Here is a 24,618-nt window from a genome sequence, read left to right as displayed (position 1 = left end):
TCAGCCCGGTATTCCTGCCACGAGCCAATTCTGTCACCTCACCACACGCCCAGCCTGAAGTGGGATTAAAGAGGGTTCCAAGCTGGGACAAAACAGTCAGGGAAGCCTTCAGTGCCAAAGGACTCTCCTGGAGATGCAGCTGCTCAGCAGTGAGGGAAAAGACGCTCTTCATATGCTCTGGGACACATGCTCTTTTAGTTGTATTTAGAGAGCGGGTGTGGTCTGGTGGTTACAGGGTTGGACTGAGACCTGGGAGGTCCAGGTTCTAGTTCTCACTCAGCTATGGCTGGATATGTTGCATGCCAAAGAGCATAAGGCATCCTTTGAAAACAAGAGATTAATCCTGCTGGATCAGCAGAATGGCTGGCCTAACCCGATGCTTAGTTTCCGTCAGGGGCCAATCAATCCCTCGGGAAGTAGCCATAAAAAGGGCAATGACCCATCCAGGCCACTGGCATACAGAGGTACATGTTTTCTGAGCAAGGAGGTAAGATAATAGCCATGGATGCACCAGTCCTGTACAGACTTGCTAAGCCTCAAGACGGAGCACTCACGCAGACTACAGTAAGACCTTGTGGCGTTGACGCCTTTCTCAGCCTCAGGGGTGAGTGCAAACTTTTAGACTGCCTATGATCCTACTTTCAAACTGCCATGCACTGGAACACAGTTATAAACAAGTGTAGAGGGATGCATGCTAGAGCAAAAAATGCCAACTTCCAGTATAGGCTGATGGGATCTGAACTAGCAGTGACTGAGCAAGACAGGGATCTTGGGGTGGTGGCAGACAGCTTGGACATGTCGGCTCAGTGTGCAGCTGCTGTGAAAAAGGCAAACCCCATGCTAGGCATCATTAGGACTGGAATAGAAAGAGAACTGCCAAGGTCTTCCTTTACATGAATCCATGGTGCAGCCACAGTTGGAATATTGTGCTCAGTTCTGGTCACCTTACCTGAAAAAGGGCTTTCCTGAACTGAAAAACTTGCGGAAAAGGGCAACAGTGATGATGAGAAGGCTAAAGCGGCTCTCCCATGAGGAGGTCCTGCACTGTTCCTGCTGGGGGGATCCTGTGGGCAGCTGGTTTGCTACAATGTGTATGGAGTGCTGGACTCGATGGACCTTGGCTCTGACCCGGCATGGCTTTTGTTATGTTCTGATCTTTCAAAATTCTTAGGTCTCTGCATTTTACAGTGGAGTTCCCCGATTACAAATTTATCTGTTCGGAGTGTGTTAAAATGTGGATATGAGAGAAAATATAATCTAATAAGTCCTTCGTGTTGCAAAATTGCCAGCAAAACCATTGCATGCCGGGCATAAATGAGCACAACACTACAACACATTTATATAAAGCTTTTTGTAAAGTCTCTGACTTCAGGGTGAACTTACAACTGGAGACATTCTTGAGATCTGGGACAAGGCAGATGTGACAAACTAAGTAACCAAAATGGAAAGATTCGTCTTTCTCGAAGTACCACTGCTGTTGGTTGACATGCCAGCCTTCCTACCCTCCCATTGTCCCAGCCATTGCCCTATCAGGTGTGAACCTAGAAGCTATCTCCTTTCAAAGAATGCCCACAATTCTCCTTGGTGAATGACATAGGCTTCTGCCAGGGCATTGTGGGAAATTTCATTGGCAGGCATCCACACAGGCATGTCCAGTCTACCATGTGGGGAGGGTGTCTCAAAACAGGCCTGTATAATGTGGCCTATATTGACACTGCATGCCAACATCAGGACAACGAGAGGGATATTTCCATTTACACTGTATACAGTACATCTTATCTCACAGCACAGCACTTCACTAGCCATTTTCACCTTGAGGAGTGCCAAACAGGCACCCATTCATCCCAACCAAAATGGAAGTGTAATTGAGGGTGGAGTAAATTAAAAAGGCTCTTTTTTAACACAGCAGATGAAAGGATGGAAGGATGGAAGGAAGGAAGAAGGAGCCTTGATGCTGTTTGGAGGAGCAGGTAGGGTGGCCAAGAGTTCTGCTGCACAGAAGAAAGATATCGTCTGTTGGGCTTTAGACTGGGCTGCCCAGTTTAAAGCCCATTTGCAAGTAAATAAAGGAGGGAGCCTGTGCACCCTGAAGCCGCCTGTCACAGCTCGGCCCTGGACAACAGCTGACAGAGAAGGCAGGCATACAGTCTCCCATCTCATGGTCCAATACATTGTGTTTTCAAAATAGAGTCATTTTATTCATTCATTATATTTATATCCCACCTTTTTTCTTTCAAGGAACTCCACCCAGCTTGCGTAATTCTCCTCTTTCTCTCAGTCTTCTCACAACAGAGGCTGTGACTTGCCCAAAGTCACTCTGTGAGCTCCATGGCTGAGTGGGAACTAGAACCCAGCTCCCCTGAATTCCAGTCCTGCACTCTTAACCACCGCACCACATTAGCTCTACAATTTGTATCTGTACACATAAATTAGCATATGCAAATATGCAAATCCCTGCCCTCTTTTGACCATTTTTGGGGGCAATGCATGTCCTCTTCTTTGGGCGGTGCATATGTGCCTTCTATGGACATGTTGGAAGGATAACCTGATCATTGTATATTGTAGGTGCATGGCTCTTTTGCTGCTTTAAAAATTAAGGAAAACTCCCTCCTGTGGCATTTGAAGGGAAGAGTGAACATTCAGTCTAAGCGGCTGTATTCAGCAACTTCTCACAAAAAAAGCCTTACAAAATTTGCCTGAACAAATTACTTCAGCCCTACACCAGCTTTAGTAAGGTTGTCTTTCCCTATTGATTCTCCAAAAGCAAAGTAGAGGGAGAGTTTTCTTTTTCTCTCACTCTCGTAATATGCATTTATTAATTTTATTGATCTCTTTCCCTTCCAAAAATCCCAGGGTGGCTAACAGCAGTGTTAAATCAACAACAACTAAACAATGATGTGATACAACAAATAGACTTAAAATAAAGCCATTAGCAGTAAGATTCAATTACTCATAGATGCCAGGGTAAACAAATGGGTCTTAGCTTTTTCCAAAGCAAAAAATCTTTGGAGAAATGCAAAGGTCATGCATGTCTGGAACTTTGGTGCTTGGTTGAACAAATTACTCAGCTGCCTAACCCCTCAGAGGCTTCCCATAAGCCCACAAACTTGGACGATTACAGATGTCCAATCAAGCACAGGAGGAGCCCAGAGGAAGGAATGCTTCCATCTTTCTCCCACCCTGCAAAAGATCCGCTGTCTATCTTGTGCCCCTGCTCATGTGAAGGAGGGTCTGAAGCACTGCCTGGATTCCTTGTATCTCGGCAAAGCTTCACGCGCTGCTGACTGCCTCCAGAATGCCCCCCCACACACACACCATTGCTGATGCCGAAATCACATCTGCAACTTTGGAGCCACAGCCCGTAAGGAAGAAGCTGCATTTTTGAGATCAGAGCTGGGATTCCAATTATGGCCATCCAGGCAGCATCAGGTGACAAAGGATCGCATCCCTCTTTTTATGACAGAGAGAGAAGCACAGAATCCTAGAACAACAGAGTTGGGAGGGGCCAAGAAGGCCATCAGGTCCAACCTCTTGCTGGCACAGGACACCAGTTTACACCATTCCACTTCCAGAGAGAGAGAAAGTAAGTTGTGCCGATCAGATGGATCAGCCAGTGCTGAATGCTGCCGCCGCCTCTGATGACTGTCTGAGTCCTCCAGGAGCTTCAGTCTTCAGCCCTGGAGTCTAGTCCTATTGGCACCAGCAGAGCTACGGCTTCCTACGCTCCTGGAAAGGGTACCTGCTGGTCATATTGACTTTTCACAGGTACATTATTTAGTGCTCTGAGAATTGGGAGAGGATGCAGGAGGCCAGTCTTGAAAGCAAAGGGGAGAAGGTACATACCAGTTCAGTGTTAAATCTTGAAAATCACGCTGTTTCCAAAACAAACACCACCACTCGCCAGCCCACTGATACCTGAACACCCCCTTGATCAGCACTGGCTTTTTGGGCTATTGAATCTTGCACTCCTTCCATACATAGGCGACTGTGACACCCCCACCCCACCTTTGCTCAAGATGGAGGCATCTCTACCCCGTCCCATGAGAAGAACCCCATCCCATGTTTACACAAACAAAACTTGACCTTTGAGTAAAAGGGGTGAAATCCCAGATCCAAATTAAACAACCACAGTCTTAATCCTCCTTTGGCTCAGGAAACAGAGTCCTCTTAATGAAGAGCCAGAAGCAGTCACTGCTAACGGTATCACTCACATCAGTGCAAACACTGCTTTGGAGTCCTCTACAGATCTCCCTGTACTTCCGTCCCCTCGATCCAAATGTAGAACACGTCCCTAAGAACAAAAACCCTCAGCCTGTTTAGCAGGCTAGATGTCCCCGGGACAAGTCATTTTATCAATGAGCACATACAAGACCCAACGCAATGTAGGACAACAGCTGCTTTCAAAATCTGGGAACATCAGAAGATGCCTTACGCTGGGTCCATCTAGCCCAGTATTGTTAACAGTGCCTGGGAGTGGTTCTCCAGGGTTTGCACCACTGGAACTTTTAGCTGAGATGAGGTAGTGTTGCCTTCGAAAATCCACATTTTGCAGCTCATCTCTGTGAAAACGTGCCTGTGGGGAAGAAAGAAAGGGGAGGAAGCATCCTCAAGGAAGGCACGGTGTACTGGGTAGGTGGGATGCTTAACAGAAGAAGCCCACAGTACAACATCTTGTCCCAGATGCCGCTTCTCTTTAAAATGGCCACAGTGAGCTCCTGCTAGGCAAAGCGCTTCCCTTGCCTTGCCCATTGTTTTTTTCCTTCTAGCTCTTGGGCCAACTGCTGGACAGTTGAAGGAATGGAAAAAAGCAGTAGAAATTTTGACTCAGTTCTCCCTGTATCATCTCTTGCCCTGCCTAACTAGCTCATTTCACATGTTTTCCTGGCAGTGGTGACTTCCGCCAGGAACCCAAAATCTGTGTTTGGAGCATGCTATTTTTGTGTGGCCATAATAGTTTAGGCCACTAAAACTGCCTAAGGCATTTTCGGAAACCGCAAATTCACGTATTGTCTTGAGGTGTGGGCAGATAATTTTCATCAACATCATCAAAGCATTAGAAATTAGGCTCACTCAGTGAAATTGACTGGGATTAGGTTCCACACTTCTCACAACACATAGTCAACTTCTGGACCATCAGGGTCTCCCTTCCTAGGGCCCCACACTCATTATTTATTACTTTGTTTTGTTTTCATTTATCACATGTATAGACCACCTTTACTCCTCCAACATACCTAAGGCAGCTTAACTGATCCTTGGCTCCCCATTTTATCCTCCAAGCAACTCTATGAGACAAGTTAGGCTGAAAGTTGATCACTAGCCCAAAGTTACCCAGTGAGCTTCATGACTCAATGGGGACTAGAAGTCTGATGCCCCAAATCCTAGTTCAACACTCTAACTGCTGTGCCACATTTTCTTCCAACTGCTTATTACTGGTTAGTTTCCTGGCATTTGTGCAATTCCCCCCCCCCCCATTTCTAAAAGGCTTAAATGCTTGTTTATGAGCGCCTTGAGTGGGAAGGGGGAATTGTGGTTTTGCAGGTATTGCTCAATTACATCTCCCATCATCCCTGACCATTGGCCAAGCTTACTGGTGTTGGTGGAAGCATGAGTCCAACAATATCTGGAAGGTTATGTTCTTTACACATGTACTAGAAGCCATCAGGTGAGATGTTGGTGATATCCAGGAGAAAAATACAGAAGTGGGCAAAAAATAGATAAAGTACATTTTTGGTGGTGGTGGTTTGACCCCCCCCCCCACAATGTTTAATTGCTGAAGGAGAAATAACATTAGATTTAATCATTTATGCTTCCAGCTTAAACATATTTTCTGTGGAGCAAGTCCTCTTGATTTTGTTAACAGAGTTAACTTGAAAGTAAACATGCTTAAGACCACCCTGTTTGAAAATTTCCAGCATTTATGATACAATTCTAATGTGAAGCAAGAAATGGGTTTCCTTTAGTAGTAACGGTCTCTCAATGGGGGACTAGCTGCATAGCTGCAAGGGGGCGCTCCTTTCCCATTGGCCCCCTACCCCAGATGTTTTGTATACTAAATGGATGTTCAGCCTGGCTGCCATTCCTTACTCAGGCTCAGGACAGGATGACCTTTTGGACAAAGACCACATTACAGAGGCTACAGGCCTTGTAGGAGCCCCTGACATTTATGATTTCCTGGAAACCTCTGGCATCTGTTGGGAAACGACACCTTTATTCTTGCTTCTAATCTTTTGAAATGTTGATTCTTGGACCTTGCTTTCCTTGCAATGATTCTTGTGCGGTTGACTTCTGGGACCCTGACAATCCCCCGCTCTTGGGCTGCCCCATCACTGCACTGGTGATCCAGAGCTCTTGACCTTATGCTTGCCTGTTCGCTCCTCCTGCTTGGAACTGTCCTTTTGCAGGACTGCTCAAAGTGATGCTATGGCTTTTGCTTGCTGACTTTGCTAAATGGATTTTTCCCCTTGTTTGCTGTAGGGCTGAGCCCTGAGGCCAGGTTTATTGGATCTTCCTAAGTGAGGGGGATGGGGCAGAGGAAGCTTAAGCAGAGGGCTGTCGTTTTGTAAAAGAAAAAGGAATAACCCTAGACTTCAAACCAGCCCCCTCCCCTCTTTTTTCATTACAGAAATTGACTGCAGCTGGACAGTGAACAGGGCTCAAAACTGTGGGGGTCATTCCACAATGCACTGGAGTGCATTATAGCCTGCAGACCTTCCGGCGCTTGGATGGGCTCCTGGCTGCCTCCAGCACAACCCAGTTCCATCCCCTCTGAGCTATTTATGTTGTCCTAAATTCTTCTGTGGAAAGGCGAAGTCCCCCATCCAAGAAATGCAGCATTGTGCAGGGAGAGAAACAGAGAGCAGGAGTCAGACTCATCCACGGCAGTAAGGTCTGCTGAGGACCAGAAATGGGGGAGGGCCGTGTGAGCTTGTATCTCTACCCTCTGCGGGGGCATCGACTTCACTTTGGCCTTGGTCAGGTGAATGCCCCCCCCCCACAATACACACACACTGCCGAGGGTTCCCAGAGACAAAGTATACACAGCATCCTTCCTCAGTAGAGGCAAGAGAGCTGCCGTGTGGTGAAAGGTCGCATCCTGCGAACATTTCCTAATAGAACTATATGGAGAGAAGCTGCATCCAGCAGACCTGCCTCCACTGATGCAAGTCTTGTATTACAGAGCTCCTGAATATGTTTACTTGACTGTCTCACAGAGCAACCCCCTGCATGTTGACTCATAAGTCAGTCCTGCGATGCCTTTGATAGCAGGGGTGCAGAACCCCTGGCCCAGAAGCCAAATCTGACCATCTGGGGCTCCTTGGAAAGCCATGCCAAACTCCCTGGTCCAACACCCTTTCTCCCAACCAAGGACCATTTGGTAGTTCCCCAGCTTTCCAATCAAACAAAATAAAATACAAAATGATTTAATTAAAATGCTTCCCTCCCAAAAAAACAAAATAATCTAGAAGAGGGGGAAAGGGAAACATCCTAAAACAATATGCAGAAGAAAAACTACACTGAAACAGTGAGAAGCTAAGAGGGTGTAGTAAATTCTCTCTCTCTCTCTCTGTCTCTCTCTGTCTCTCTCTCTCTCTCTCTCTCTCTCTCTCTCTCTCTCTCTCTGTGTGTGTGTGTGTGTGTGTAAGCAATCATGGTGGTCATTATTACATGTTTGCAGCCCACCAAGAAAACACTTTGTCCTGTAAGAAAGCCTAAAAATCTTTTAGATGGAAAAAGTCCTACAATTCCCAGCATGCCCCTGGCGTTTCTCATGTTCTGAGCAAGCAATACTACTTAAGGTGTTGCATTTTAAATCCATGTGTCAATCATATTGATTCCCAAAGAGAAGAACATGCCAGAATACCAGGCATGGATGTGCAGACAGCAGCAGGTTGGACTGGGGGCTACTGTTTCGATGCCCTGAAGGGGTGGGGGGCTTCTGAGAGGGATCTGGCTGGCCTTTGCAGGTGGCAGGCAAATGGACTAAGCATCTGACTCAGCCAAGGCCCTTCCTGCTCCCATGTTCTTATGCTCTCTGCATATGTTCATCATTCCTCTATATATTATGTCACTTCTTATGTGCATATAGGAGAGCTGAAACCTGGCTTTGAAAAGGAACTTAGCCTTGTTTCAAAAGAAGCCCCTGTTCTGCTTCTAATTCTGCAAGGAAGTTCTCCTCCTCCTTCATCACTTTCTCTGTAATTAGGGGAACGCCTCCTTCAGGACTGCCTCGTCCTGGTTCCAAGCACAGCAATCCATCAGAGAAAGGGCCTTTTCAGGGCCCGTTTCCACGGGAAGCAGAAAGGTTGGGCCATTGCCCTCAAACTGACGGCAGACACACAAGAGGCTTCTGTCTGCGCCCCCTTCTCCATCCACCTCTCTGCTTCCCTCCCTCTGCTCTGGCTCATGCTGGAGACTTCAGGGCATTCCTCCCTGCCAGCCTCTCTCACAGACCCCACAGCTGGAGGCCGGGAGGCCAGGCACACCTTTCAAGGATGACCAGCACCCGTCTGGACCTGCATGCAGGATCTCTGCTGTTCCTTTCCCCCAAGACTCCACCTGCGCATCCCTTCCCTTTTCTCAATCCCCTCTGGAACATTCAGCCTTAGAGGGAGAAAAATAATTCTGGTTAAAGAACTGGAAATACAGTCTGACCCAACCTGGTGCCTTCTAGAAGTCTGGGATTACACCACCCAAGGTTTTTTTTAACCATTGGCTAGATGGACTGGGGATAATGGGAGATGAAATCCCCATTCTGGAGAACGCCAGTTTGGACAAGACTGGCCTGGGGCCTGCTTGACATGTTTCTGTCCATGGCACTCAAAGCAGAGGGGAGTTGTCCTCACAGGGGGTTGGCCCAAGAGATTAGAATGCTATGGCAGAGCTTCCAGAGGCATGTGTTCCCACCCCAACCAAGCTGTCCGGTACACGAAACTGGCCAAATTAGCTTGGCATCTGGAGCGGCAAATCCCACAGGTCTCTCTCCCCTTCATGCACAGTAAATCTGTACTCTTAACCACTGAAAGGTGCAGTCCTCCAGGTTGTGCCTTGATGATCATAAGCCCTTAAAGTTGGAGACGTATGATCACAAGCTGGGAACTCAGCATCCCTGGATGGGCTTCTTCGCCAACCCGGCAGGGGGCTTTAGGAGGAGAGGAAAGTTGGGTTGAGGGGTTTCCAGACAGAATGTGTCCTGCCCTCCCCACCAAAACACCCCTTCCCTGGGATCACTTTCCTGTCCCCACAGGGCAATTGGCAGCAGTGGGGAGGTGGGTGGCTTCAAGTGGATTCCCCACTCAGGTTTGGAGTGCTGTCTCCAACCTTGGATTAGGGCATCCAAACCATCATACCTCCCCTCAGACCCTGTCCAGTAGGCTCAAGGCTGGTAGGAACAGAGAGCTCCGGGGCCTGAATGAGGCCAGGTACAAATGCCGCCCATGTAAGCAGAGGCCAAAGAGAACTTGGCAGCACCAATGATTGTGACGAGAGTGCAAAAGGCAGAGTTTGGCAGCTACCTCTCTTCATGTAGGGACGAAGGGAAAAAGAAACACTTGCTGAAATGCCCTCTTTGAGAAAACATGGGATGGATGCAGGATGTTTTGTCAGAAGTTGCATCTGTCCCCCTCTGAAACAGCACATTCCAGCAACAGGATTGCTACAGGGTTCCTCCCCACAAGATGGCAGCAATTTGCATCAATATGCATATGCAAATTTATATGTACAGATGAACATGTAGAATTAGCATTAATTTTGCTACCCCTAACGATTTAGGGAAGACTGACAAGATGAACTATGTGCCTGCCCGTTCGGTCAGCTGTGCTTGTAGTGGTTGGGCAAAAGTCATTATGATTCATCATCATCAAACCAGACGGGCAGGACAATCCTTCAAACAGGGGACAATCTGTCAACCCTTGAAATAGAGAACTGTCCACTGTAAAAGGGGCCACATGGCAATAAAAGGGGCACATTCTGTAGTGAAATGAAAAAAAAAGGCTAGGGTGGCTATGTATCCTTCTGTATACAGGACTGTCCTCTGATGGAAGGAGTCCTCTGTTTGAAGGCAATGTCTGGTCCAAGTCCAGTTTAGCTTAAGGGACTATTAGAAGGAAGGAAATGCTGGTGGGACCTCTGAGTTACCCATAATCAGACAGAGTGTATTTCTATTTAAACTACAGTATTTATCTCTAAAAGTGTAGCTACATCTATACATAAGCACAGCCACACCTCTGTTCCTTTTCACCTCTGTCTTCAGTCATTTATGTCTTCAGTGTGTAAGCCAGTGACAGTCCACCTCACATTGCCAGGCCTTGTCCCTAGAAATCTTATTTCCCCTGCCCAGGTAGAAGCTACAAAACAATTGTAGAGCTTACCTCTGAGCACTCACAGAGCTCCTGTCCTTCGCCACTGAGCAGCAATCAGTTAAGGGGAAGAGATTCAGAATAATCAGAGGGTGCGGTTGCAAGAAAGGCCCAAGTAAAGGAAATGCTGCTCTTTAGAACAGGAAATAAGCACTGCCCAAGGTCCTTGCCAAGTAACCTGTATGTTGTCCCCAAGCAAATCCTGCCAGCCCGTCTAGTGCTTTCTCTCTCTGTCAACAGCAGAGATTTCTGAATGTCTATCCTTTCATAGCCTTTGCACCCATCCGGTCTAAAACAAACCAAAAATACTCTTCATGTGCCACACACACAGGCTACAACCCTGTACATGCTTACTTGGGAACAAACTTAAGGAGAACTCCGTTCAAGTGAAGAGGCAGGAGATGGCACAGATTTTTCTGCTCCTCTGCCCCCTTATACAGGTTGTGCCTTGGTGATCATAAGCCCTAGAACTTGGAGGCACATGGTCATCCTGAGAAGAGCAGGATCCATGATATTAAGGGTTATTTCATAATGATCATTGTAGAGCAGAAAAGAGGCCAGAGAAGAATAGCCAGGTTGCTCAGGGGACCCAAGTGACACATCAGAGATGAAGCACTACAATGTTTACAGCTTTACACTTTACAGCAGCGGTTTCCAAACTGTGCTCCACAGAACCCTAGGGTAAGCCTTCGTAGGGGTTCCACGAAAAATCTCAAAAATCAATTTTTAAATGGATTTTAAAATGAAACCACACAAGGCCAACTATTCGATTGTCAGTTGGCGTCCAAGCAGCGAACAAGGACATGCATCACATTATTTGGTTCCTAGGACTCTATTATGTAGTGTTGGGAATAATAAAAAAAGAATTCATTTGGGATATTGCCATATAATCTCTTTATTCATTTCTTATATTTAAAATGTTTCCTCTTTATTTCCAAACCTACTACGTTATGCAAAGCACTCAGGCAATAGGAGCAGATGTTGTGGGTTCACAACGCTTAGCAAAAATCAGGAGCACAGTCAGGGTTCTGTGGGAAAAAATGTCTTCAAAAAACTTCCATGACAGAAAAAGGTTGGTTGGGAACTGCTGCTTTAGAGAAACAGCAAACAAGTAGGGTGGCAACATGACGGCGGTTTATAACATGATGCACATTGTGGATAATGAGGATAGACATTTTTCTCTCTCTGTCTTAAAGAGTGGCTTTGAGTAGGGGCGATTTTCATCAGGATCACATTGTGCCTAGGCCGAAAACGAGCTTTGTATGGGCTGTAGCCCCAGTCCTGATTCCTCTGGCAGCAGCTGGTCTTTTTTGGTAAAAAGTAAACACACACCACCTCCCCACAAATGCAACATTAAACTATGTGTAGTTTGGCACAGAGAACGCGTTTGAAATGGGATTAGACAAATTCATGGAAGAGTGAGATATATCAATGAATACCAGTCATATTGACTTGATACTTAGTTCTAGGATCAGAGGCGACAGCATGACTCTGAGTATGAGTGATGGTGAAACAGGGCTGCTGCCTCGTGCCTGGTCCGGAGCCTTCCTAGGGACCATTGGCTGGCCGCTATGCAACCCAGAAAGCCAAAGAGACGGGCCGCTACTCTGATCCAGCAGGGCTCCCCTTCTGCTCCTGTAAGCACTGTAAGCCTGTCCCCCTGTCTGTAATCAGCCCTTGGCCTAATTCCAAAAACTCTTTGCAAGCCATCAGTTCAGCCCTCTAGCAAGAGCAGTTTGCCCTTCCCCTAGCAGCCTGCTGAGTGGGAGGGCAGGAAAGGAAAGGAGATGGGAAGGGAGGGGAAGTGGCTGCTTCCCTCTGCCTAATGGTAGGGCCAGCCCAGGCCCTGCCCAGTCTTGGCTCTGGCCCAGCCCACTTCTTCCTAGGCCTTGCCCACCACAGCATGGGGCCTCCCACAGGCACCCTGCTCTTGCTAGGAAGAAAAAGGCACCTCCGAGAGATCCACAAAGCCAGGTGAGAGCACCAGCATCAAGGGTAGGCATGCCTGGGCACTTGCTGAGGGCCCACTGACAGAAGTCCCTCAGAGCTGCTCCTCTTCTTAACTGTTGCGGCCTGCTTCTTCAGCTGCCTTTGGCTCTGGTCCAGACAATGGTGGTGATTAGAAAGAGGATCAGCGAATGCCATGGCTGGCTCCCTCCCGGTTCTCTGTGGGTCGAGCAAGCAATCAGGAGATGGTGGGAAGGTTAACTCACCGAGGGTGCAGGCCCGTGGAGGGTGACTTGCCCTGAGGCCCTGTAAAACTGGAGCTGGCTCTGCCGGATTGGCTCCAGAGGAGTCACGCTTCTGCACCCAGCTTCTGCTGCTTTGTATCACAGCGGCCAAACTTGCTTACCTGGAGCCTCAGTGAACGTGCTTGGCTAAGCTCAACAAAGCACACACACAAAATGAAATCCTGCTGTCCAAATTGATTGCTTTCATCAAATAAATTGAAGTTGATTACTGCACCAGGGAGCTGTGTGTTTTAAGTGATCAGGGAGCAGGGTCCATCCAGTTGCTAGTACCCGTAGCAATCCTCTGCATGTGAATCCTCTCCATGGCTGGCTGGGGCATACTGGGAGTTCTCAGACTTTTTCTGTCTAAATAGACACAGGATTGTGGCTAAAGTCAGGCTTCCCCAACCTGGTGCCTTCCAGATGTTTTGGACTCCATCTCCCATCAAGCCTGACCAGCATGGTCAGAAATGTAGGGAGTTGGAGTCCAAAACACCTGGAGGGAGCCAGGGCAAGGAAAGCTGCCTGCGTTGCTTTGCCTGTCCCTTATGCCCATCCAGGCCACCTGCCATGAATCTCATTCTCTCCCTGCCTCTCTCACCATTCCTGCTGTCTTCAGTTCAGGCTGGGAGTGCTGTTACTTGGGTAGCCAGAGGAGAGCTGCCCATTAGGGTGGCCACCTGTAAATGACCAAAGTGGAGGACCTGCATTGGCAAAAGAGAGGGTAAAAGATCATGCCTCTTTGCATATGATTTAGAAATAATAGTTGCAGTTTAAACAGAGATACAGTACGTGTCCTGTGCTGGAGAAAGGTGTGGCCAGGGGACTCGTGTACCTGCCTGTTCAGCTTGCTCTTCAGGTGCAGTGTGTTGATGGGCAACTTCAGTGCCCCTCATCTGCCTTCTGACGGTTGCGAACGCAAGAGGGGCCCTGCAAACCAAGCCCAGTGTTGTGTGCATACCGCGGCCAGTCAGCTGCCTACAGGAACCCCTCAAGCGAGAGATGAGTGCAACCGCACCAAGCTGCCCATTTCCCCCAGCACATGTCCCCAGTGTGTCCACAGCCTATGGCTCTGGTAGTGGAGGTAGCCTATGGCCATCAAGCCTGGGAGCCATGGAGAGCCTCCTTCTGCATAATTGTGTCGATTCCATTTGTAAAGATCCGAAGTGGTAGCCATCCATCACCCCATCTTTCGCTTTAAAAACAGGCTGTTAGCTGGGCAGCCCTTCAAATAAACGACACCTTCAAGTAGAGAACTGTACTCTGGCAGTCTTTCAGGCAGAAGACAGGGGCCCCCAAGGTTTGCAGAAGTACAAATACAAGTAAAAAAAATGCATATATTTAGAAACACCTCCCCCACAAGCTGGAACCCAAAATGTCTGTGTATGCTCAGTGGACGCAGAATGCTGATGGATCATTGGAGGCAGGGGACGGAACGGAGCAGCCTGGAGGAGGAGGAGACGACCAGCTGGAATCTGGAATGGCAGCATGCCGCACCGCAATGTTCGTTGCAGGTCCCTTCCACCCACACCTTGCCATTTCCCTCCTACGAGGAAGGACCCAGGGGGGTGCTGCTCCTTTCCAAATGCTCACAGGCACGTCTGAGCTACTAGCGTTTTCCTTACACCAGGACAGGGCTTTCCCCCCAAATTCCTGGGAGCAGGAGTGTGATGAGGGTGCCAATGATTGTTTTACTAAATTCCCCAAGCCCTTCTCCTTCCCTCTGCTCCCACCCCAGGAGACCCCTTCTGACTTGCTCTGTTTCTGTGTTTCTAAATGCTGTGTGCAACACACAGCACACCCCGCACCTGCTGCTTCAAAGAACTTGTCACTGTTTGCAAGCCTTCCCATACCCAGTGTACTCCAGACTACTTCCCATAATCCATGATCACTGACCATGCTGGTCAGCCGGGGAAGTGATGGGAACTATAGTCCAAAATATTTGGAGGGCATTAACTTGAAGAAAAGAGCACTGGGGTCCTTTTTTTTTTTTAAAGGGTGGGCAGATGCCAAAGAGGGCAGGACTTTCAAGCCTTTAACAGTTGTGTGAAAGAAGTCAATCTGGAAGGTTAAGCAACCTTAGTGTATTATATTTTAATTGATGTTTTGTGAGCTGCCCCGAGACTTCGGCGAATGGGGCAGCATAGAGATTTTCTAAATAAGTAAGTAAGTAAGTAAGTAAGTAAGTAAATAAATAAATAAATAAAACCCTGTTTCCCAAATGGGAGATCCTAGGTCTCCCACAGTTACAACCTTTAGGAACACTGGGAAGAGGCCCTGTCTCAAGTTGGACCATCGGTCCTTCCAGCCCAGTAGGGTCAACACTGATGGACAGCTGCTGTTTTGGATGTCAATGTCTCCCAATGTTTTAGATTTTGACTCCCATCATCCCCAGCCAGCATGGTGAATGTTTAGGAAGGCTGGGGGTGGGGTGTCTAATCCAAAACATCCCGAGAGTACCAGGTTGGGGAAGAACTTGTTTACAGGCAGCTCTTCCTGGAGATTTCTTGGCCCTGCCTGGGGATGTTGGGGATCGGAGTGGAGATCTTCTGAGTGCAAAGCATGTGCTCAGGCCCGGGAGTCGCTGTGCTCCTTTGAGCTCCGCTGCACAGGGATGGAGCCATGCCTTGCTGTGGAGCTATGCTGGGATGGAAATCATTTGCACGCACGCGTAGACTGTCTCTGTATTGTGATTACCTTCACAAGCGCCTGGTGCTGAAACTAGATTCCAGAAGGACAAAGCAACCTCTCCCTCCCAATCCTGGTTCCTATTTCAGTCCTGATCAAAATTATCTCATTTTAGCGGATTGTTTTCCTTGGAACCTTTGAAGATAAACGAATGAACCACGCCTCGATGAAGCACCATGCTTTCTTTTGTGTGCCTGGATTTATTCTGCTCAAGAGTTACACTTGGCAGATCCATCCTCCCCTCCCTGCATGTCTGCCCTCCTACTGTCTCACAAGTAACACAATGAGAGCTGTCATGCTTAGCAGCTAATGAGGGGAAACTGTTTTCTCATTTGTTTATCTTTTAAAGCCCCATCACTCCTTGACTTCCTTCCCTTTACAACTGTGTCTCTGCCCTGAGATGCAGATGGACGACAGAAGCCACTCAGGAGGAGAGGCCAACCAGCAGATTAACTGCAAAATGGTCTCTGGGCTCTTCCTCCAAAGCCCAGACACCTGAAGTCTCTCTCCACCAAATTCTCATTGATCCAGCTAGCATGGCTGGGGATGATAGACCAACAAGCTCTCACTCTTCTGCTTGACAGTATTAGGTGGCCCTCCTGACAGCCACACTAGGAGACCCTCACTGCATCTATTTATTCATCTGTTACATTTATATCCCACCTTTTCTCCAAGAAGTCAAGGTGGTGTACATCATTTTTAAAGAAAAACCTTTGAGTGTGCAGTTTCTCAATAAAGCTCATTGAAATCATAGCCCTCTTACGACCATAGGAATAAAATGGAGCTTGCTTCTGCAAGTTGTCATCAGCTGCCACTCTCTGGTAGGCCCCAGGATTCTGACCCCAAGGCCCAGTCTCAGCTGCCCCACTGGACAGGGCAGCTGAGCATCTACCAAAGAATACACGATTTTACAGAGTGGAAGGAGGGTTCCTCCAGCAGTTCTATTAAGGAAAAAGACCTTGGAGTTAATGTGGACAACAGGCTAAATATGAGCCAACAATGTGATGCAGCTGCAAAAAGGACAAATGCTATTTTGGGATGCATTAATAAAAGTATTACTTCCAAAATCACAAGAAGTAGTAACTCCCCTATATTCCTCACTAGTCAGACCCAATCTGGAATACTGTGTCCAGTTTTGGGCACCAACATTCAAGAAAGATGCAGAAATATTAGAAAGGCTCCAGAGGAGGGCAAGAAAAATGATCCAAGGTTTGGTAACACTGCCCTGTGAGAAGATACTGAGAACTGGGTATGTTCAGCCTTGAGAAGAGAAGACTGAGTGGGGGTGGGGCATTATATCCCTCTAGATGTACCTGAAAGGGTGTCACAAAGAGGAAGGTCATGATCACGTTTCACTGATACCAGATTGTAGGACACGGAATAATCAGCTCAAGTTGTGACAACCCAGATTCAGGCTAGATATCAGGAAATGCTTCCTCACTGTCAGAGCAATACGACCGTGGGACCAGCTGCCTCGAGGTGGTGGGCTCTCCCACACTAGAGACATTCAAGGTGAAACTGGACATCTGAGTGGTATAGTGTAACATGGTGTCCTGCAACAGCAGGGGGTTGCACCCAATGTCCTTCTTGGCTCCTTCCATGATTATTCTATGATTTTTCCATTTATATTCTTATATTCCCTCTTTTCCTTCAGGGAACCCAAGGTAGTTACATAGGTCTCCTCCTCTCCATTTTATCCTCACATTCACAACAACTCTGTAAGGTAGGTTAGTCTGATAGTCAGCAACCAGGGCAGTCACCCATTGATCTTCAGGGTTGAGTGAGGATTTGAACCTGGATTGCCTGAGGCCCAGTCCAACACTCTAACCACTATGCCGCATGGGCTTTCATTCTGCCTTCTGTTGACTGAAGTCCTCTTAAAGGCAAAGGAGCAGTACAGGTCTTTTCTTTGTTACTGGAGACTTGGCAAACCAGCAAAATAGTGCAATAAAAGAGGCAAGTTTATGTGGGCCTAATATTAAAGGGTTCCCAATATTAAGGGGGTACTTCTTCCCTCTACAAAGGTAGAGAATGCAACAGTTTTCATTAGGGTCATGTCTGAGGTGACAGTCAATTGTTAGGAATTAGTCAATTATTCATGTTAAAAGTTCATATTTAAGCAACCAATTATAAGCAGCCATGTAATTGTGGTTGTGACTAATATATGCTGTCAAGTTGTCTTTGACAACCTGTGTATCACTCTATGCATGAAAGCCCTCCAAAATGTCCCATCACTGACAGCCCTGCTCAGCTCTTGCCAACTCAAGGCTCTGGCTTCCTTTATGGAGTCAACCCATCTCTTATTTGGTCCTCTTTTTCTTCTTCTGCCTTCAACTTTACCTAGCACAATTGTCTTCTCCATTCAATTTAATTATCAGCAGCCATTTAATTAGTAGTACAACAGGATCACCCTATCTACTGTTTCAGTTACTGCAGTTTCGCTTAACTGCAGTTGACCTTGGTCTGAAATAGACATTTTGAAGTGCTTCCTTTAAGTGAAAATTCTTGACTTAATAAGGAAAGGGGGAGAAATTGTATGCTGAGGTTGTTAGGATGTATGTTAAGAATTAATCTTCTATCCGTGAAATTGTGAGAAAAGGAATGTACATGTCCAGTATATAGTGTTCACTAATGTCTATGGTTTCAGGCATCTGCTGTGGGGCTTAGAACATATCCCCACAGATATGGGGGTCCTACTGTATTATCAGTTATTATATAAGCATCCAATTATTAATTTTAAAAGAGAGAATTAATGTATAATAATTCAATCTGTATCAAGTCATGTATGATCCTAAGCTTACCTTGCTCAACTAAGTGTTCTCCAAATAAAGATTACAATTCCCATCATTCCAGTCCAAAACATCTGGAAGGACACCCTGTTGTGAGAAGGCTGCCTTAAGCCTTCCCAACATCTGACTCCCCAAAACTGTTTCTGAAAAGGGCTGTTGTCATAGTGGGCTTGCACAATATGAGTGCCATGCAGAAGGAGCCTGGTTATAACTTCTAGCAGCTAAAAATGGGGTTCCAGCAGGTGTAACATTTCTGGGCCCAAAACAAGCTAAAACAATGAGGAATGGTTAAAATACCAGGGAGCAACCTGGCCATGGCTTCTGCTACTCATCCTTCTCAGCAACACCCAGGCAGAGGAACACACGGATTGCCATGGTGAAGATGGGGCACGATCCTGGAAGCTTTTGTCCGTGGGCCCGTTTTGGGATGGGCTCTTAGAAAGGGTCCAGTGCTGGCCCTGATTGGTTCCTCTCTTCAAATAAAGCTAGGATGGCCATGTAGTCTCCTTTACATAGGGCAATCCTCTATTTGAAGGACCACCTGAGGGGCAGTTCTCTATTTGAAATGTATGTATGTATGTATGTATGTATTTAATATGCTACCTGATTAGCCACCAGGCTCTCTAGGCAGCTTACAATATAGCCAAATAACAATAAAATCTGCAATTATGTTGACTGTTTGGAAGGCTGCCCAGTACAAAGCCTTGTTTTAAAGTTTGAAAGAGCTGCGAGAAGGGCTTAGGAGCCTGAATGTGTCTGTCAACTGTTCACAGTATATGGGCAACAGACCGACCAGATACACAAGTCACAGCCTTCTTCACTGTGGTGAGAGCCACTGTATTTAAATGATACAATTCTTTCTAAATGTCTCAGTGCATGCATGTATGCATTTTTATGCAAATCAGCACTTTCTTTTCCTTTTTAGTGATGAATTTCCACTTGTTTGGCAATGCAGAAGTGGCCAATGCTATAAATATCTTTCCAGCCTTCTCTTGGAAAGTATTTTTTGTAAACACAAATGCTGCTCTCAGTGCTGGTCTTTCAGTATCCAAAACAACAGCATCCCTACTCAGGAGGGAGAAATCAGAACAACCCCTAGGGGGTGAAGGGGAACACTCTCCTCCACCCACATCCCAATACTGCTTTTGCTGACTGATTGCTGTGTGTATTTGTGTGGGAGAACAGGGGGAATGGAATGCGTGGAATCCTAAGCTGCAGCACCTCATACTGCAACAATTTGTTGTAGGGCTGATTTGGTATTAGTCACATGGACTTCCCCACCCATCCCCCAAGAAGCTCAGAGAACTAAGGACAGCCCTGCATGGGTGGATGAAAGGTTCCGCATACTTCCTTCCAGGCATGTTGGACTGCAGCCCTGATCATTCCTAGCCAACACGGTCCTGGGAATGGTAGGAGCCACAGTCAAACTCATCTGGAAGGCACGGATTTGGAGGAAGCTGAACTAGCCAGATGCTTCTAGCAAGTTCACAGGCACAGCCAGAAGGCAATAGCCCTCCAGTGCCTTTTGCCTCGTCATCCATTGCCCACAGATTTCATTTAGATCTTACAGCCAACACGGATTGCTAAATTGGGCTCCTGCATGCGGTATTGTAGCCTCACAGCAACCTGTCAAGTCATATAGGTCAAACAACGTGCCCACAGCCATCTGGTATGAAGGGATGTGAGTGCTGATTCTAAGTCCAATTTGGATCAGGACCATAAAGTCTTCCATAAGGTGGGACCAAAACACCTGAAGGAGAGACTCTCTGCCCACACACTGATCTTTGAAGGCCCCTTCCAATTGTCCACTCCAAGGGAAGTTTGGAGGATGGGCCAAAGGAGATGGACTTTTTGGTGGTCGCCTCCAGTTGCTGAATGCCCTCCCTAGTGAAGTTCCTGGGTGCCAAGACTGTCATCTTTTTGCTGTAAGGCCTAAGATCTTCTGCTCCTAGACATTTGATAGCATATGATTAAGTTCTTAATGGAAATTGATTTTTTTTTTTACTGATGGTAGTTTAATATAGTTTTATATTTTTGTGTGCAAGTGATTTACAATATTTTGTTACATTTAAAAGGTTTTAAACTTTCTAAACTTCCCGGAGAGCTTTCATTATTGAGCAGTATAGAAATCTAATAAATGAAATGAAACGATCCTCGCACCTCCCCAGTACATGAAACTATCTTCCTGGAGTGAGCACTGAGATCCTACTGACTGCCCCGCCTTCCCCAACCTGATGTCCTCTGCATGTGCCACACTACAACTCCCATCACCACCACTGAGCACCCCCATTGGCCCTGTTGGCTGGGAGTGATGGGAGCTGCAGGCAACATGACTTTCCTTCCAGCTATTGCAAGGATTGCAGCAAGGCTTGGAGGCAACCAGGAAGTCTAAGGAGGTTAGAGTGGTGGATGAAGTCACCATTGCCACAGATGAAAGGGTCCTGGTGCTTCCACCCTGTGAGCCTGGGCTCTGCCACATCCCTGGCCCACACATCCAAAGGGCTCCAGTTTAGAGAAGACTACACTACCCTGCCACCCATCAAAGTCCCCCCTCCCCCCTTTAACCACATAAAGAAGTCTACAAAAGTTAGTCGCCTGCAAAATGGCTTTACCAGCCTGCTGGGGAGCTCTGTCCACTTTGCAAGATCCCAGTACATTTCTATGCTGGGTCCCATGGAGGGTTTTCTTCTCTGCCAGCCCAGTTGGCTTCTATGCCTTCTGTTGGGAGGGAACACAGAGCTCTGCCTTCTGTCCTCCACTTACTCGCCTGTACAGAATTCCTGGTCATCAAATGTTGAAATAAAATGATCCTGTGAATTGGGTAGAGATGTAACTCTTTCTCCACCACTGGGGAAAATAACTTTTTTATTCTGCATCTATGTAGTTTTGCTTGATAATCAACAATCTGTTTCTTCCCCACCCCACACTTTGAACCCACATAATAGTTTACTTCCATCCCCCTACATCAATCCATCTTACATAAATTCCCAGCTTTTGTTCTTTTCAACTCTTTCTCTCTCTCCCTTTCTTGCATCCACCTATCTCTCTTCCTTCTTTCCTTTCCATCAGCCCCAGCAGGGATGGACAATGACCAGGGATGATAGGGACTGGAATCCCACAACATCCAGGCCACCACTGCCCCTTTATTGTTAGATCGCTTTTTCTCAAGGTGCTGAACTGCCCACTTTCTTTCTCCACACTCACTATCCATTTAGCCAGTGCTGTGGCCCCAGAACAATAATCTCCTCTACTTTCATCCACTTTCCTAACAGATCCATCCCTCTTCATCCCAGTCCAAATCTATTTTAACTAACTCTCCTCCACCTTTCTTTTGAGTTCTCTGTCTCCTGGGAATGTTAAGAAAGGTGGCCATCTCTGCCCAGGGTCTCAAACACATTTCTTTCCCAGCCGTATCTAGTGATGCTGTGGACTGAACCTGGAACCTTCCTCATGCAGTTTCCCCAGTCGTCTCCCCACTACTACCACACATGCACATGCCCTCTCACCCTCAAGAGTCTTAAGCTATCTGTAAAAAAAATCCGGATGGGTAGCTATATTTAGTTCGGTTGCAGCAAAAACTCATATTCTTTAACAACCCATAAATAGATTGCTGCACAAATATATTTTGAGCTTTTTAAGAGCTATTCAAGATGCTGAATTCCACCCCCAAAATAGGCTCACCACCATGGATATAAAGTTCAAAATAAAAGCTGCAGTGGATGAGAAGCCCCTCTGACTTGGGAGTCACCATCCGCTCTGCCTATATTTGAAATGCAAATGTTAAATCCTTCTTTCTCCTCTCAAAGGGTGATGTAAATGATGATTGCACATTGATATATTTTATGAAGAGTCTTTGTACCCACTATTCTTTGTGGTCCCCTCTTCTTGTTACTTTTGTTTGTCAGTGTTTCTTTAATTTATTATTGCTATTACATTAATATCCCACCTTTTTTATCTCTTGCAAGGTAACCAGAGGGGTGTGCATAGGATTCTTCCACTCTCTTTTATCTTCACAAAAACCACCCTGTTCTAGTTTAGGTTGAGTGTCCATGACTGGCCCAAAGATACCCTGTGAGCTTTATGGCGCAGTGGAGACCAGAACCTGAATCCTAGTCCAACACTCTAACCCCAACACCACACCAGCTCTCATCATGTTGTATTTTCAGATTTTAAAAAATAATTTTAAAAAATCTTTGCCTTCTGCTTATCCATTCTAACAGACACTGTCACTAATCATTCGCTTCTCTCCTCCACAACTGTTCGACCTTCCCTTCCAACCTTCCATCCCACTAGCACAATCTGTCCAAGCTTCTCTTCTCCTAACACAACCATCCCCAATTTGAAGTTCTCTGGAGTTTAGAACTTCAGTTCCCATCAGCCCCAGTTAACATAGCCAGTGGCCTGGAATCCTGGGATTTGTCATCCAAAACATCCAGAGGGGACCAAGTCCGAAAAGCTGCCCTAGTATGAGTGCCGCTTTACTATGCTTCCCCACCACCACCATCTTGCTCCCTTCCTAAGTTCTTCTATCTACTCCCAAATACAGAACAGAAAAGAGCCAGAATATCACACCATCCACTCTAGCATTTTTATTTCAAAGATTTCTGTTGTAAACTGCCCAGGCACCTTTGGCTACAGGTGGTATAGGAATGTAGTAGTAGCAGTAGTAGTACTAGTAGTAATACTACTACTAATAATAATATTAGTCTGCACCTCCTGGTGAAACTTAGCAGGTGAGGACACAAAAGCAGCTGCCCTGCCCCACTCTTATCCTGTTACCTCCAGAACATTTGATGTTTAAAAGAGGACGCACCTCCTTAGGGCTTCATGTCCCACTGACATGGCTGAAAATCTGACCCCACCAGCAATTTGCCTATCATTTTCCAACAAGTCTTCGGTTTCTGCCCTAGTGGCTACTCTCCCCACAGCTTGCAGCCATCAGCTCCATGTGTTAAAGACATTTTGCATCGATCAGTGTCCCTTTTCGGTTTGTTCTGAAGCTTTGGCAGGACAAGCCCTGTCTGTAGCTCAGGCGTATAATAGCTGCTTTGCAGACAGAAATTGCCATGATCAGTCCCAGACATCTCCAGGTAGAGCTGGAAAAGCTTTTGCCTGAAACCCTAGCAAACAGTCCCTGCCAGCCAGTGTGGGCAATACTGGGCTAGGTGAACCTTTGGTCTGATTGGTATGCAGCAGCTTCCCAGGTCCCTATCTTGTGTGACCCATCTTGTAATCTCTCTTTCCCAAGTTCACCTGCCCATGCTCTCTTTCTGTCCATCCAGCATCCTAACCTTTCTCTCCAATCATTCTGTGCTCCCTTCCCCATTCATCAGGACATTATTTGTGTTAAACACATTACACTGAAGTCTGCATATGAAACATCAGGCTTTTTATCTGCCCATTCATTCTCTGTCTTGCTCTCCTGCATCTTCCAGTATCCTCTGCTTGCTTCCCTGGTATGCCCCATTCGGCACAACACATCATTGCTTTTCCCAGCATAGCTCCGCACACTGAAACCTTCAAAAAGTGCACGCCAGCCTAATACTTTCAATGAACAGTTCTGCATGGTCTCTGTTGATCCCTCCTTCTTGCTCTTGGCCACTCTGATTTCCCCGAGAAGGTTCCCTCCTTACTTACAAAAGTTTGATGTTCAAGATGTGAGGGGAAGAGCAGCACTCGTCTGCTGCCTCTCTGTTTCGCTCCCTCTCTTCCACTCTCCCTCAGTGCGTCTCTCTCCTGCCCTGGAGAGAGGAGGCAAGAGCGTGCTGGCCGCTGGATTTCCTGGCTCAGCACAGCACTGGGGTGTGAGCAAGCATATGTGCATCACTTGTGCACGCCCCACACACACACACACACACACACAAGCACACAAAGCGAGTCATTCACTCCTTTGCTCCCTGCATAGTTTGGAAACAGAGGCAGGGCAGACGCTCAAGCACCATGAGATCATAATGGGACTTGCCGCTGATAACCATCTTGGCACAAAATGATAGATACTTCTAAAGCCTTCTTCTTCTAGCACACTTGCTCTTTAATCTCTGTGACACTTCCACAACCATTTCATTCACCCTCTTTTCTCTGATAGGTGGCCCCTATGCATTATGGACTTGGTCACTTTCTCAGGAAGCTTCTTTCTCCCCAGCTTTCTCCCACTTGTCACAGCTCTATACCGCGACTGAATGAATCTCCCACAAAGCTACGGCTTCTGCCGACAGCACATCCCATGCATTGCCTGCCCCATCAGAATGCCTCCACCTTCAGTCCATTTTCCTTCCCCCTGCTTCCAAATTTATAAATAATCTCAAGTTTTTTCTGTTGATATGTAGCCATTTACCCAGAATGCAACTTGGAACAATGCTGTGCTCTGACTAGAGATCAGCAAATCTGTCCATTGCGCTTTGTCCCAGGTTCAAAATTTTATTTATGTATTTATTAGATTTCTATACTGCCCAAAAGCTAGAGCTCTCTGGGCAGTTCACAACAATTAAAACCATAAACAACACTATAAAAGTTTAAATCAACAGTATAATAGAAGTACAAGCCAAAGTAAAAGCT

General features: G+C 46.7%; 1 protein-coding gene across 7 annotated transcripts in view; it reads right to left on the bottom strand.

Annotated features, from left to right (window-relative positions):
• TNXB (tenascin XB) overlaps positions 1-24,260 on the bottom strand; it is a 107,575-nt gene extending 83,315 nt beyond the window's left edge. Inside the window, exon 1 of one of the 7 annotated variants that reach the window (XM_044419345.1) lies at positions 23,701-24,260. The gene's annotated coding sequence lies outside the window, so the exon portion shown is untranslated. Of the gene's footprint in view, positions 1-4,432; positions 4,541-23,700 lie in introns of those variants that run through there. The other 6 variants (XM_044419341.1, XM_044419342.1, XM_044419339.1 and 3 more) reach the window with 6 other exon arrangements.
• Positions 24,261-24,618: the final 358 nt, after the last annotated feature.

Source organism: Varanus komodoensis, unplaced genomic scaffold (genome assembly GCF_004798865.1).
Source record: "Varanus komodoensis strain SLA01 unplaced genomic scaffold, ASM479886v1 scaffold102, whole genome shotgun sequence".
Lineage (NCBI taxonomy): Eukaryota > Metazoa > Chordata > Lepidosauria > Squamata > Varanidae > Varanus > Varanus komodoensis.
Note: the sequence above shows the minus strand (reverse complement) of the source record. Positions and strands in the feature narration are given on the sequence as shown.